The sequence below is a fragment of the Macaca nemestrina genome, chromosome 7 (genome assembly GCF_043159975.1).
Source record: "Macaca nemestrina isolate mMacNem1 chromosome 7, mMacNem.hap1, whole genome shotgun sequence".
In the NCBI taxonomy this organism is placed as follows: Eukaryota; Metazoa; Chordata; class Mammalia; order Primates; family Cercopithecidae; genus Macaca; species Macaca nemestrina.
In genome coordinates, this window is record NC_092131.1 from 166,853,905 (window position 1) to 166,865,511 (window position 11,607).

Below are 11,607 nucleotides of genomic sequence, written 5' to 3' on the forward strand. Positions count from 1 at the left end.
AACAATCTAGAAAGTATCTGACTAGTACTACAAAATTGTCAAGGTCCTCAAAGCCAGGAAACTCAGAAACAGTCACCATCAAAGGAGCCTAAGGAGGCATATGACTATAAATAATATGGTAACTGGCCAGGATCTTCCAACATTAAAAGAGCATTAAGTAAAAATGAAGGAAATCTGAATTAAATATGTGCTTTAGCTAATAGTAAAATTTGTAAATATTGGCTCACTAGTTATGACAAATATACCATACTAATATAAGATGTTAACAATTAGAGAAACTGGATTCAGGTTATACAGGAACTTTGTACTATCCTTGCAACTTTTCCGTAAATCTAAAATTAAGTTTATTAAAGATATATATGTTATATAGGTGTGTATATATATTCAAACAAATATGTGTATTATATACTGTACTTTTTTTATAATTGTAAGTCAATTTTATATATGCATAAATCGTGCATATGTGTGCATATATTATGTGTGTGTTACTATTATGGAGTATATATCACTGCTTAGTTGGACAAAGATGAAAGAAAAAAAAAAACCAATCCTAATAGATAGAATAAATAATCTTCTAAGGATCATATTCATTATTTAGGAGTAACTGCTCCCTTCCAACAAATAACCTCATTTTGTTATTTAACAGTATGCAGTAATTTGCAAAGTCAAAAAAAATTTCAAGACCAGCTTCACTAAAGGCTCTATGAGTGAACTGGTGCATCCAAAATTGTGGCAACACATTAGAATATTCCAGAATTAATACACAAAGTTTGAGCAACTTCTAGTGGCTAGAGGGGTGATGCCTAGCTAATGATCAAAGAAAAACATCTGAAACTAAAGTAACATTTAACTCTGGGAGGAAACAGCTTTTTGAAGAAAAGAAAAAGCCCTCTGTGTTCATTCTTGAAGAACTCATAGAACCATCTGAATGGAATATCTCCATGCTGGTAACTATTGAATTTCAGACCGTTTATCATGAGACTTTGGTTAGAAATAGTCTTCAACCCTCATTTATCTTCTCTTTTACTCTATTGATTCTCAAACCAATGGATGATTGAAGATTTTAAAGCCTAATTTCAGAACAGCAGGTCTATTTGAGGGGATTTAAGAAGGCTCCAGTGCAGGATTACTTTATAACCTTCTTTTCATTATGTTAATGATTATTTGCTAAATATGTTGTCATAATGGATCTTCGGATGTCACCTGAGGAAGTGCGATACTGCCTTGTTTCATATTTCTCTGTTTTCAAAAACCCCAAGTAAGGCAAGCTCACTTTTTTACCTTTTAACAACCACTACCTTTTTTACCTCATATTTTCTGGACCAGTGATGCTTCCAAAGTGCAACTGTAAACCATAGTTGCAAATTGGGGTGCAAACAAATTTTGCTTAAGGCACAAACCACAAATTAAAGTAATGATCACTTCAAGATGCAACTTTTTTTTTGTATTTTAAAACCAGAATGAAAGTAGGTCAATGAAATTTCAGATATTTTAGAGTATGTACAGTATTGTATTGTTTGCCAGTACCTAATTTACAATTACAGAGCTCCATGAATATTGAAATGATTCAGCTTCCCATTATAAATGTATGTGGCAGTTTGGTTGTTGATCAGTTTATGAAGTTAATGCAAATGGAACTGTCTTCCTGTCAGCATTTGAAATCTATAATGCAGTCATGTTGTATATTCAGGGACAGGCCATTGACAGTCAATTAACAAGTTTGATTGGTATGTCAACTCATTCTTTTGAATTGTTAATAGTATGTTAATAGCATTCATTTCTTTGTGCAGTCCCATTTGCAGCTTCACAGTTACAGCTATTTTTTATAATTCTGAGTAACCTAAAATAGTGCCTTAATAATAGATTATTAAACACCTGTCTAGTGTAGCTTAGGGAGGTTTTTCTAGACTGGGAGTTTGCAGTGGATCCCTTTGATATTCAAATCAACAAATGATAGGCTTTTTATTCAAAACGTAAATTCTTTTGATGGTTAGCTTGTTAAGAAATATTCAGCTCTAGTCTGACCTGATCTGGTTTCCCATGGAAAAGATCTGATGCCGTTTGAAGGTTCATAAATGGAATGCCAATGACAATTTGTTGTTGACGTTCTGCCGCCTCAGCCCTCAGATGCTGCTGGTTGATGTGCTGCTTTAGCTTCACCAAATAATCCTTGCAGGTAAATGATCTATGGATTGATCAGATAGTTTCAAAGCAAAGAGGGCTTTTCTGTGGTCTGGAGTGTTAGGCTTGAAGGGGTACTTAAAAAGATGCGTCAAAATTGACAGATGAATCTTAAGGCATAGAGTGATGGGAGAAAGCAGAAATGTGGGAATATTTTTAAGTGACTAGCGTATTACTTAGAGTTTTGAAACCTTCAAATGTCGATCAAATCTGTTCCCCATAGCAGATTTATTTCTACCTTGGTTTTTGTTATGGTTGTTTTGTCTGTATGCACAGGTTTACTCTCACTTTTCTGGGGAAGTTGATGAGACATTAAATGTATTATTCCCGAATGGTGCTTTGGAATAAGGTTCTGAGTTCATTTGCACAGGCATGTTTTATTCATATAGTTCCTGTGCACCAGAATATAAGAATCTGCCATTGCTTTAGCCGAAAAAAATTGTCTATACCAAGGAAGCAGTAAAAATTTTATTCCTTCCCCCAATTCTTCACTTCACTTGATGATGCTTTCCACAACCTACTATTTATATTTAATTTCATTGGCAGAAGTTTCTTTATAATAATGGAGAAAAAAATCTCACCAATGTAGTTTAGATATTTAATTAATATTTTTCTGTTCTATGCTTCAGTGAATCTGGAAGAGCAATTTGCATGTTTTTGAATTTTAAAATTAGATGGTACTTGAGAGATTTATATTCAAATGCCTTCAATATGCAGATAAAGAAACTGAGGCAAATAGTGAGGCATCAGAGATAGTTGGTGCAGACCCAAGTGTATTACTAACCCTGTTTATATCCTGCTTGCTGTCTTTAAAAACACCTAGAAGCTCATTTGAAGGTTGATACAGCTCTAATGTACATTTCTCAACTGGATAAAGAAAGTTGCTGAAGTTTTCTAACTAACATCAAAACCTTTATATTACAGTTTAAGAACTATACTTAATACAAGTAAAAAAAATTATAGAGGCCGGGCGCGGTGGCTCAAGCCTGTAATCCCAGCACTTTGGGAGGCCGAGACGGGCGGATCAGGAGGTCAGGAGATCGAGACCATCCTGGCTAACACGGTGAAACCCCGTCTCTACTAAAAAATACAAAAAAAACTAGCCGGGCGAGGTGGCGGGCGCCTGTAGTCCCAGCTACTCGGGAGGCTGAGGCAGGAGAATGGCGGGAACCCGGGAGGCGGAGCTTGCAGTGAGCTGAGATCCGGCCACAGCACTCCAGCCTGGGCGACAGAGCGAGACTCTGTCTCAAAAAAAAAAAAAAAAATTATAGAGTATGTGTTTTTAATGTGTAACCAAAATATCTATAAATCAGGAGGAGAGACAAGAGAAAGAAAATTAACTACTGTCTTAGACAGTTTATTTGTTCACCGCCTGCCCTTAGGCAAGACCATAGACCTTGTGACCTATTTCCGGATGGGGAGAGGAGAGGAAAAGAAGGAGGCACACAAGCGTTAATTGATAACAGGTTTTTCTCTGTCACCTTATATAACCCTCCAGCAGTGCTTCTCAAGGTATGTTTCACAGATCACTAGTCCCACAAGATGCTTGGCCACCAAAAGCCTCTGTAGCTAGAGAATCAGGGCAAATACACCCTTAATGGCAGTTCACACTGTCACAATGTTTGTTTAATGACTCTGAGAAGTCCTGCAGCAATGAAACTTGTTTAGCTCTGCTCAACCCAGGATTTCCAAAAGTAATTTGGACACAAAATCTTTGTTTCTTTCTTTTTTTGTTTCAGCTACTACCTTTCATGGAAATTTAGGGAATTTCTCTATGCTTCAATTTTCTCATCTGTAAGTGGGTATAATAAGAGTACCTATTGACATGAGGCTTCAACAAGCTAATATAGGTAAAGCACTTAAATAATGTCTATCATATTGTATTACATAAGTATTTCCTATTGATTGATTGATTGATTTTGAGATGGACTCTGGCTCTTGTTACCCAGGCTGGAGTGCAGTGGCATGAGCTTGGCTCACTGCAACCTCTACCTCCTGCCTCAGCCTCTCCAGAAGCTGGGATTACAGGCCCCCCACTACCACGCCTAGCTAATTTTTGTATTTTTAGTAGAGACGGGGTTTCACCATGTTGGCCAGGCTCATGTTGAACCCCTGACCTCAGGTGATAAACCTGCCACGGCCTCCCAAAGTACTAGGATTGCAGGCACAAGCCACCACGCCTAGCCTGTTATTATTTATGCATAGTAACACGGTTAATGTTATCATTGAATGAGTGAGGCCAGTGTTATTGTTTCATTCACTTTGCATTTACTAAAAGTACAGTGTAGTAACCTATACACAAGGTATTAGGTTAGAGTTTGAGATTGTATGAGTCAATACAACAGGACATAAGAGAGGAAGCAGACACATCAGCTAATAAGTTACAAAGCAAAGTGGGAAGATATTAGCGTACCTGTGATACGAAACTAAGTATAGGATCTTGGATGTGGCAAGGGGATGTGGCACAGGGTGGGGGTGTGGTAGATTGGAGCCAAAGTGTGAAGGACCTTATGTCCAAGCTCAGAAGTTTGAGTTTTATCCTGTAGACCACAAAGTGAGCAGGTAATTGTTGTGCATGAGAATGACATGATCAGCCCTGTTTTTTAGGAAAAAAGCTTGACAGCTCGGGTTGGAGAAATGAGAGAAAAGGAGGCAGGAAAACAGTGGGATTATGAACTGAGGCAGTGGCTTTGGGAATGGAGAGGGCATATATTGAGAGACATTTCTGATGTAGAATTGATGAGAATCCATAGCCAATTAGCTGCAGGAGGGGGAACAGAAAATATACACGTGTAACAAACCTGCACTTGTATCCCCTGAATCTAAAATAAAAATTGAAATTACTTAAAAATTTTAAGAAAGAAAGAAAAATGGAGAAACCAAGGACAGCACTGGCATGTCAAGTTTGGGAGATTGTATAAACAGTGATTCAACTTAGTTTTATAAATAGAGACACTGCATTTTTCAAAAAGAAACTGATCCATGTGTCTATAGCCTGCCAGCAGTTTTATAACAATGAGCTTCTTCCCAAGGGAGACTAATTGAACATATGTGTAGATTGCTTGGCACGACTCAAAAACTATTGGTAACACAAATCGAAAGTGACTAACTCAGTTAGTAACTTACTGGAAGTATATGGGAATATATGTTTAAAAAATAAATATAAATGCCGTATATGATGTTAGAATCAGAGTGAAAAATTGCTTCCTTTCTGCATACTCACAAAGCTTTATACATTGCTCTGCTAAAGCACTCCTAATATTAAATTTATTATTTTATATGTCTTCCTTCTCTCTCCTTCTCCTTTCCCATTTTGAATTTTTTAGTCCTGGATCTTGTTTGTCTTCATATTTTCAGATCCACCCAGAATTGATGCATAGTAGGTACTTAATGAATGGTTTGGGTATATAATACTTGAATAAAAACATTACTCTGATTTTATTCTGAAAATAGAAATTCAAAAATATTCAGCAATATTAGTTATAAAATATCATGTAAGAACTTTCTGCATGTTTCCTCTATCTTCAAAATCTTGAGCTGTATTGGCCTGCAACATATATTTGAACGGCCATGTTACATGAATATTAATGGAAAAATAAACCCAAACTCTTGGTTTGATGTTTATTGAATGCCAGTTTCTCTGACTTACACAGCACCACACATTGTGGCAGGGGCATTTTAAATCATCTTTTAAATATCAGCCTCTCTTCTCTTCTCTTCTCTGTTGTGGGACTCCTTATTGGCATGGCCTTCTCTTTGAAGACACAGGAAGCTCTAGTCATCTGGAGATGTTAAGCCATTAGGTTATATCTTACATAATTTGGTCAGAAGTTGGTTAACTGTTCTTCCTGCTACTTCATGCTGTGCTTATAAGTATTTTAATTTACCTTTATGTTCTGTCAGTTTTCCATTCTCTAACATATCACACAAACTTAGGTGGTAACAAAAAAGACATTATCAGCTTCATATTCAGAACTAATATGCTATTTTTAAAGTTCTTCAACTCCCAAATTGGAGCGGCATATTATTTTCTACTATCTACTCTATTTAAGCAATACCCAGATTATAAATCTCACCTGCAGAGAGACAAGGAGTAAAAAATAACCAATATAAAGACTGTGGAAGGTCTTAAAAGTTGTAATAATTATTCATTCCACCATAAAGAATTTTACATAAAATAATGTATTCATGCCTGTATTACCCCCAGGAACATATATTTATACCATCTGTCTCCTTAAGTATCTCTAATACATCTTTTTATTTTTAGAAAAGGACTTTATGCTTTGAAAAGGAAATGTAACCACATTCTCTCCATCCCAAACTTGTTTTTACTTAAATATGTAGCTTTTTCAATCTAAGTATTTTTGTCTAATCTCAAGCCTTTCCTACTTTTCTGTAATATGCCAGGATTTCTTCAGGTGTTAGAGGAATTTTATCTACAGGAATAGATAAGGTTCACAGGAGGATGCTTTCTCCAGGGCCAAATCAGGAACTTTAGTCCCTGAAAGTATGTAGCCATCTTGTTGTTCGGTGAAAGGAGTGCTTTCCTAATGTATCCAGCTGCAATATTAACATTTGTCTTTATACGGACTACTTTTTCTTCAAGTAATTATAAAACATTCCGAAGGTTTGGAAATCTGTCATATAATTCTGCGGTTTCCTCTAGTCCTGCAATCTCTCCATATTTATTCATTGTTATGCTGATACTTTAAACATATTTTTATTAGAGATGTTATTACAGCAAGCAAGAAAAACTGCAATGCATGAAACTTTAAGTATTACTTGCCCTTTAATTATATAACCATTACTGGGAATGATTTCCATAGCTCCTCTAGATTGGGTAAAATTCTAATCTCATTGGCATAGATTATTTATTTTATAAAACTCTTACCATTTAAATATGTCAGAGATTGTTTGTCAAGGTTTGTATAGTGTGGTGACAGAGAGATGGTTGATGCCTGTCCTCCCCATCATAAAGGTCGTGGCTGACATCCCTATAATAAAGACAGACTGACAAAAGCATATCATTTATTTAATCAAAGTTTTACATGACATGGGAGCCTTCAGATTGAATGACCCAAAGACAGAGAGAAAGCAATCTGATTTTATGCATGGGTGCTTTAGATCTGATGAAGCAAGAAGAGCGTGCAGAGATGTGATTGGACAAAAAAAGGTATGATCTAATAGTAATAGACTGAGGTTGTGGAGAATGGGACCCAGCAAGGCCTGTGTGTTCAGATTCTTCTTGTCTACTCTGAGCATGCATTCCTTCTGGGTATGGTGCAGGACCCACACTGGAATGGAGATCTTATAACCTACAGTCAAACGAAGTAGGTTAAATAATTGCTTTATGGCCAGTTCTTAGAAAGGTGGGAGAAAGTTAGAGTAGTAACTTTAGGTTTTTGTTTGTTTTTTTTGTTTGTTTTTTTGTTTTTTGGTTTTTTTTTGAGACAGAATCTCGCTCTCTTGCCCAGGCTGGAGTGCAATGGCATGATCACAGCTCACTGCAACCTCCGCCTCCCAGGTTCAAGTGATTCTTCTGCCTCAGTCTCCCAACTAGCTGGGATTACAGGCACCCGCCATCATGCCCAGCTAATTTTTGTACTTTTGTAGAGATGGGGTTTCACCATGTTGGCCAGGCTGGTGTCGAACTCCTGACCTCAGGTGATCCCAAAGTGCTGGGATTACAGACGTGAGCCACCATGCCCAGCTAGTAATTTTAGGTTTATGGATGGCTTTGAGAAAAGGGATTCTGGTTTCTGTGACCCCACTTGGAGAAAAGGGATTCTAGTTTCTATGGCTTGCCTCAGGGGAGAATGAGAAGTAAGAGAGAGGAGGGCAAGAGGAGGGCAAGAGGAGGACAGAAACCACTTCTGAGGCTGCTTTGAGGCTTTCACTTTAGAGAGTCATTTTCTGAGCCTCAACAAAAGCATATACCTTTAGTTAGTTACACATGGACTTCCAGTTTTTTTAGTACATAAAGATTGCATCACTTACAAACTGACATTGTTAATGCCCTTTGCACTATTTGCCATTGATTTTATACTGTTATCCACACATTTCCCCCTTTTAAATCAGTAAAATTTAATTGTTAGACAGTTAATCAGGGTTCCAGGCTTGGCGCTCTAATATATGACAGCAGAAGCAAAATGGTGTATTTAGCAACAAAACCTAGTTGCTTTGACCTTTCACCTGATTTTTCTTTCTTATTTCGATGGTGCATAGTTTTTAATTTATTTTCACTATTTTTTAAATCAGCACAATGAAACTAGTTGAAAGAACCAAAAACAGTATTTCAAGGGAGCAAAGAGATACGATAAACATTTATAAATTGTATGCATGTTACTTTATCTTTGAGTATAGGGATAACCGCAAACTAAAGAAATAGTGAAAGGTCTCCATTGAAGTGTTTCCCCTCCTTCTCCCAACTGAAAGCAGGTCTTCTCTAGTCCTGAAGTTCCTATTAATTACCTGGTGCTAAAGACATACACTTTCAGTAAGTAAAGAAATCCAGATTTATCTTGTGACTCGGTTGAAGTTACTTGGTGGCAAGAAAGTGAGTTGCAGTAATGAAAACTGGCAGGCCAGGATTTGTGCTCCACTCTGTTGGCATATGAAATTATAGCACATCATTCAAACAAAATCAATAATCCAACTTTTATGTCCTTTGCTAGGTACAGTGAAATTTTATTATTCTGTGATCATTTTATTCTTCCTGGATTACATCATGTGCTGTGGCAGTAAGAGAAGCAGCTCAAGTAGATAGACTATATAAGATCAAAACTTGTGTTTTTACCAATATGCCATGATGATCATACAATATTCAAAGAAAGATGCTATAAAAGTCCGACCCTTATTTCTTTAAATCATCGCTGTAATATCCTGAATGATATTAGGAGGTTCAATTTACCTTGCAAAAGAATTTTGCTCCTCGGTGTGGAATGAGCTTTATCAGCTGTGGTGTTCCTTAATTGAGGCAAATGGAATCAGCAAGAGATAGTTTGTTTTAACATAAAAGTTGCTCTACACGAACAAGGAGAGAAAATCTACATGATCACATTCTTGCCCCTTTGATTTAGCTTCTTCTGCCTTGCTCCTTTTCTATGGAACTGGAGCACTTTTGTAGAAAAGATGAATTGTTCTCATGGAAGGTCTACACAGCCATAAAATCTAGGTAATAAATTACTTTAAAGCATCAGCTCCTAAACTATGTTTGCATAGTAAAGTATGGACCAGGCCAGAATCCAGGCTTAAACATTTTCTCCTTGTTATCACCTCGTTAAGCTCTCCACGTCTGAGCCATGCCTCCTACAATCACAGGTATGGTGCCACTAATTAAGAAGAAGGGGCTCATTACCAATTCTCATTAACATCAATTGGAGTTTTAAAGTGAAATCCCGGGACTGAAAGTTTACCCCCTTAATGTTCAACACAGGTGAACGAATAAAATCATGTGAATGCCTGTCTCATGGGGTTGTGCAAATGTGCTCTCCAAGGATGAACAAATTGCTTACTGCAGTCTGGCACTAATCCCATTGCTCACTAAAAGGCAGGCAGAGCTTTGAAGACAAATACTATCTGAAGGGAGACACTAATGGCGAAAGGAAATGGGGAGATAGGGACTAACTAAATATCCAAATTATCATTTCGATATATGTCCTCCTCCGTAAGAATATGTGGAAAAACAAAATTAACAAAAGATTTTTTGAAGCAGTGTCTGACAATTAAGTGTTCAGCAAGTATTATTTGAATTAATGAATGAAGAAATAACTGTTCATGAGTTTGTTTTAACTTGCTAATGAAACTTACTTTCACGCGCGTCCGTGTGAAGAGACCACCAAACAGGCTTTGTGTGAGCAGTAAAGCTTTTTAATCACCTGGGTGCAGGCGGGCTGAGTCCGAACAGAGAGTCAGCGAAGGGATATAGGGGTGGGGCTGTTTTATAGGATTTGGGTAGGTAGTGGAAAATTACAAAGGGGTTGTTCTCTGGCGGGCAGGGGTGGGGGTCACAAGGTGCTCAGTCAGGGAGTTTCTGAGCCAGGAGAAGGAATTTCACAAGGTAATGTTATCAGTTAAGGCAGGAACTGGCCATTTTCACTTCTTTTGTCATTCTTCAGTTACTTCAGGCCATCTGGATCTATACGTGCAGGCTTGGGCCCAGAGGCCTGACTCAGCGTTTGCTTGAGAACACCCTGTATCATATTCCTTAAGCCTTCTTCTCTAATTTTCATGTCTTATAGGTAACATGGTAAATTATTTTGTTGTGGGATGCTCTTGAGTTAAGAGATTTTCAAATGCTTAATTTTGTGAAAAGTTAACGTGTTGATTTGTTTGATTTGAGGGAGCTGTTCTGCAGTTCATTGAAGTGATACGTCAGAGGGAAATAAGTCTTCTTGGGAAATGAAATCAACCTTCCCTTGTCTTAGATAATGCTTTCCCTCTTTTCTAAACCCCGAAGCTAACCAACATAAACTAAATTTCTAGTTTTTCTCACAATTTAAACAATGACCCAGAAATATTTATAAGAGTAATGTTTGCCTCTAAACTATATGTGTGTTAGAGAATTGTTTCTGATTTCATAGAATCATGAATGACATGGTTGATAGATTCTTTTACAAATTGTTCATATTTTTTTCCTGAGTGGGCATGTGGTTCATATTTAAATCACACTAACAATATGTAGCATGAGTAGCCTCCCCCAAAAGTGTAATGACTTTCGTCTAAATTTTTCATGAGTGTCAGATTCTTTCATGATGTTTCTACCTGTCAGTGGTAGTTACAAGATCATAAAACATTGTAGCTGGAAGGAGCCTTCAAAGCCATCTAGTTAAATCCCCACATTTTACAAATAAGAAAATCGAATTCCAAAAAGTTTAATTGACTTACCAAGCTCATAGGCTCTAGGACCTTACTTAGAATTTTAGTCTCCTTATCCCCAGTTCAGCCCTGGTATTATTAGTAATGTATAACTCAGCACAACTCTCTCTAGCTTCACTCCCCCATCCTAAGTTTTCTTCTTTCACAATCCAAAGTCGTTTAAAAATTGTAATTAATCAGAGTAAAAGAAACTCTTGAAAAAATACTCTTCTGGATATATGGGAAGATCACTGCTTTTACTTAAGATAGACTTGCCTTACCACCTTATAAGCATTAACTTTTCATCTTTTCACCTGCTTAAAAATTGAAAGACAGTGATAATGGATGCATAAATGCATCATGGGATGAATAAATTGTGTGTTAGAAAAGAGAAAATGAATGTGTTCGTGAAAGAGCGAGCACATCAATCAGTGGTTACATGGTGTTTGCACCAGAGTGTCCAGGGGACACCTCACCAATCAATCATTCAGGAAGCTCCCTCCAGTTTTCAGAGGGAGAAAAAGATTTTATACTAACGTGCTATAGAGAAAGCCTAGCATTTAAAGAGGT